Below are 5,124 nucleotides of genomic sequence, written 5' to 3'. Positions count from 1 at the left end.
TCTCAGATTTATCAGGGGGAACACTGGCAAGAAGAAGGCAACTAAAACCCCTGCTGGACCAACTGGAGAAGGCCAATCTAAAATATAGTTGGGGGTTCCCAACATCCCTGCTGGTAACAAAAGAAGGCAGAACACACAAGATGAGGTTTCCGGAGGAGATTCGGGACTTTTGCGAAAATCTGGGGATCCCTACACCAGAAGTCCCTATACCAGGGAAATAGAAAGAAAACAAGTGACAAGTGGACCAGTGGAAGAAGAGAAGGAAAGAGGACTTTCCCTTAGAGGACTTTCCCTTTTTTTTTTTTCTCCTCCTTTTATTCTCCCCCCGTCGGCCTGCGGGCAGGGGAAGAGAGTGGACATTGAAGACTGAGACTTATATTAAAGATTCAGGGGTGTGGGGAGGGGGAGGGGGAGGGGGGGGTAAAGGAAATAAGTGACATAAGAAACATAAAAAGGCTCTGGGTTTGGAGGGTTCTGGAGGAGAGGCATGGCCTGGCGGGTCTGCGTGCCTTGGTCTCACTAGCCCACTACCCTGTCATCTAGGGTGACAGGGTGGGGGGCACCGGTGGTCACCTAAGGAGCGTCACCCCTGCGAAAGAGGCTCGCGATATGAGATCTAGCTGGATTCATATGCGCGGGCTTAAGGCTGGTTGGGCCGGGAGGGGGGGGTTGGGTGGGGAATAGGGGAGGGAGGAGGGAGGGGGGCCCCTATCTGCAGAGAGGGAGTACACAGAGGTTGTTAGAGAAAGAGGGTTGAATTACATTTATGCCTGAGTTAAAATTGGTGTCCTAGAACATAAAGGATCTGAACACCCCAGGAAAAAGACATAAGATTCTCAAGGAGCTCCAACATTACAGAGCGGATGTAGTATTCCTCCAGGAAACTCACTTGACCCAGGAATCAAATATAAAATTATACTCCCCACGGTTGCCCATCTGGTATTACAGCGATACACCAATCAGGAGATCTAAGGGCGTGGCAATAGGGTTTTCTGGTTCCGTTAAATTCTCAGAAGTGGGGAGGCTGACGGATCCAGAGGGCCGATTCTTATTTCTTAAGGGTACCCTGGAGAAGAAAAAGCTCACTTTGGTGAATGTTTACTGCCCCAATAAAAACCCGATTGTTTTTCTAAAAGGGGTGCTCTCTAAACTGGCGGAATTCAGGGAGGGAGAGGTGTTGTTGGCGGGGGACTTTAACTTCTGTCTGGACCCTGTCCAGGATAGTACGTCCTGGGCACAGGGGACAAATAAGGCTCAACTGAGCATGATTAAGCGACGGCTACAGCAATGCCACCTAATAGATGTGTGGAGGATGCAACATGTAAAAACTATAGATTATACCTTTTTCTCCCCTGTGCACGGGACATACTCGAGACTGGATTATATATTGCTGGATTACACTTTATTGGATCTTGTTGAGGATTCCAGAATAGAGTTACTTCCTTATCAGACCACGCGCCAGTTACATTAAGGATTAGGATTACAGAACCACAAAGACAGCTCTATTCATGGAAGTTGAACGAAAATCTACTCATGGTTCAAAAAGTTTTAGAAAAGATTCAGGAGGAAATTGAATTTTTCTTCAGAGTTAACGATACAGGAGGAATTTCACAGTCGGTGTTATGGGAGACGCATAAAGCGTATATAAGAGGGGTACTGATATCCATAGTGGTGGGGTAAAAAGAAAAAGAAGAGAGGAAAGGGAAAAGCTCATTGAGGAAATTTTGGTATTAGAACAGGATCACAAAAAATCGAAAGGCCAAAGTCAGGACAGCTACCGACAGTTAGTTGCTAAAAGGGAAGAGTTGAGAGACAGTATGGAGCAAGAGTCAAAAAGGGCCCTCAATAAATTAACAAAAGACAAATATGTGTGGGGTAATAAATCAAGTAAACACCTGGCAAGGATATTGAGAAAGAAATGGGAGAGGAACTACATTGAGAAAATACAAAATAAAAAAGGAGAAATAGTGGGTACAAGTAAAGGAATAGCGGAAGAGTTTAGAAAGTATTTTAAAGACCTATGCTCTATTAGACAAAAGGGATTAGGAGAAAGTACTAAGGCGGGGAAGATGGAAGAATTCCTAAAAGAGGCAGGGGTAGTAAAGGTATCTGAAGAGGAGAGAGATCTTCTTGACAGACCTATAGAGAAGGAGGAAATACTAGCTGCTCTAAAGAGTATACCCAAGGGGAAAAGTCCTGGCCCCGACGGATTCACCTCATTATACCTGGAAAAATTTGAACATATCCTGGTACCCAGATTAAGCCATTACTGGAATGAACTGGGCCCTAATTGCACAATGGAGGGAGAGGCCCTGGTCGCGGCCATAACATTAATTCATAAAGAAGGCAAAAATAGGGAGCAGTGCTCTAGCTACAGACCCATTTCATTATTAAACGCCGACGTAAAGCTATACGCCAAAGTTTTGGCAGGAAGAATAAGGGACAGGATGACCACCCTGGTGCACCCAGATCAGGTGGGTTTTGTGCCGGGAAGGCAGAGTAGGGACAATGGAGTGCGTTCAGTACTCCTGGTAGAGTCCATCAAACGAGGGGGGCCCCCAGTTCTATTCCTGTCATTGGACGCAGAAAAAGCGTTTGACAGGGTAGACTGGGGGTGTATGATCAAAACTCTAGAAACAATGGGAATAGGCCCAAGATTTATCTCCTGGGTTAAAATACTATATACCAGGCCAACGGCATTTGTAAAGATGAATGGAGTTTCCTCTGAGCCCTTCCAGATGGAAAATATGGCACTAGGCAGGGGTGTCCATTGTCCCCCCTACTATTTGTCCTTACCTTGGAACCTTTATTATCTACTATTCGTAATAACCCAGACTGTAGCGGGGTGAGGATAGGGTCAGAGGTACATAAATTAGCGGCTTTTGCTGACTATGTGATGTTTTTCATTTCAAATCCTAAGATTACGATCCCGAATATTTTGAAGGTTCTTAAAAGATTTGGGGAGATCTCAAATTTTAAAATCAACCTCGGGAAGTCTGAGGTGCTCAATGTGAATGTGGCAATACAAGAGGAAAAGAACCTTGCAGGGTTGTTCCCCTTCCCTTGGAGGAAAGCGATTAGCTATTTGGGGGTCAAGTTATCGAACAACCTGAAGGAAATGTATTTGAACAACTACATCCCACTGTTGGACGAAATTAGACGGGAAATCAGAGGCCTGGCCTCCCGCCCCCTTTCATGGATCGGCCGCATCAATGCTGTAAAAATGGCTATAATGCCTAAAATATTGTATAAGTTCCAGATGCTCTCTATCCCGCTCCCTCAGTCATATTTTAGGGCCTTAAGGGGCCTTATATCGAGGTTTGTCTGGGATGGCAAAAAAATCACGAATCGCTAGATCGGTCCTGAGTAGGAGGAAAGAAAAAGGAGGGCTTGCGTTGCCAGACTTTAATAAATATCATAAATCGGTGGTACTTACACGTGTTATAGAATGGTCAAAGGGGGCTTTTGATAGGAGGTGGGTAAATATAGAACACAGCTTGAGTAGTAGGGACTTAAGTCACATAATTTGGAACCCACCCAAGTTTAGAACACTGAGCACAGAAACGGCGGCACTAACACATAATGCTTTGAAGTTGTGGGATCAGGTCCACATCCACAATAAATGGACGTACAATTCACCTTTGATATATTTGAAAGAGAATATTTTTTTTTAACCAGGGAGGAGGGAGGTGGGAGGGAACTGGATTAAAAGGGACAGCACACAATTAAAAGATGTAATTAGAGAAGGGAAAATATGCACTTATTCTGAATTAAAAGATAAGTCTGAGAATTTTTCTATTGATCCGAGGAGGTACCTCCAGCTGTCTCTTTTTATCGGGAAATTGCCAAAACCACTCAGAAGTAGGGAAGAGTACAGGCCCCTTGAGCGGCTCTGTGAGGGGGAGCGGCAGAGGGGCCTGGTCTCACAAATGTATAAAATTCTGAGTGAGAGGGAGGAGCTGGAGGTGCCCCAGTATATTAAGGCATGGGAAAGGGAGTTAGGGTCACGGTGCAGTAATTTCACATTAGGTAAGATTCTGAAGATGTTACATAAATCTGCAGTAGACAGTAAGAGGACTGAGATAAATTTTAAATGCCTAGCAAGGTGGTATGCCACCCCAGACAAAATTAAAAAGTTTGACTCGGCAAAATCGGATAAATGTTGGAGGGGGTGTGGGGTCTTGGGGACGATGGCGCACATTTGGTGGGAGTGCGCTGTCATCAAAATTTTCTGGGAAAAAATAATAAAACTGACTAAAGCCATCACGGGTAAAACTGTGGTAGAAGATCCATGGGTCTGCTTGTTTCATGGTACGGAAGAGCCCATTAAGCAATATCAAAATTCTATAGTTCCCATATTGCTGGACTCGGCCAAGAGGCAGATTGCGAGGAACTGGTTGGATCCAGATAGTCCAAACATACGAGACTGGCTCTTCTGTATAAATGAAATATATAACATGGAGGGTGTGAATTGAGAGGGAGTCTATCTGGATGAGGGGGAAGACCGGGTGGATAAATGGGCAGTATGGCGGAAGTATAAAAGTTCTTTGGAGCTACCTGGAGGAGGTAACAAGTTGGGACTGATGGGGAGGGGATACTGGATAGCTCAGGTACAATAGGTGTATTCTATTTAGCATTATGATGATTATCTGCAGAGTGGGGGCTGGGGAGGGTAAGAGGGGGGGGATGTAAGTGAGTATATAATGGAATGTTATTGTTAAAAGTGTTGATGTAGACTCTTTGTTGGAGGAGAGCTATTTATTTTTTTGTATTGGAAAATTTATATAATTAAATATTTAAAAAGCCTATGGCAACATCACCCTGAAAGCGCCCGATCTCGTCTGCTCTCGGAGGCTAAGCAGGGTCGGGCCTGGTTAGTACCTGGATGGGAGACCGCCCTGGAATACCAGGTGCCGTAGGCTAAAAAAAAAAAAAAAAAAAAGAAGAGGAGTTCATCTAAGATATAATTGAAATATATAATCAATGGATTAACATGACATGTGAAGGCATAAAGCTGTATGTAATGGTGAGACAGTTGTTACAATGTTTTGTTAGATCACATTAACACAGTGGGCAACAGAGAGGTCTGTGGGTATAGGCTGAATAGTATTGTCCTCAAGAGGA

The 5,124-nt window shown here is 44.4% G+C and overlaps 1 non-coding gene across 1 annotated transcript; it reads left to right on the top strand.

The window, feature by feature from the left end:
• Positions 1-4,803: 4,803 nt before the first annotated feature.
• LOC141124289 (5S ribosomal RNA) lies at positions 4,804-4,922 on the top strand. The gene has a single exon (XR_012240860.1). It is a non-coding gene; the product is annotated as a 5S ribosomal RNA (ribosomal RNA).
• Positions 4,923-5,124: the final 202 nt, after the last annotated feature.

Source organism: Aquarana catesbeiana, linkage group LG01 (genome assembly GCF_042186555.1).
Source record: "Aquarana catesbeiana isolate 2022-GZ linkage group LG01, ASM4218655v1, whole genome shotgun sequence".
Lineage (NCBI taxonomy): Eukaryota > Metazoa > Chordata > Amphibia > Anura > Ranidae > Aquarana > Aquarana catesbeiana.
The sequence above is the reverse complement of the archived record's forward strand: the minus strand, read 5'-3'. Positions and strand labels throughout refer to the sequence as shown.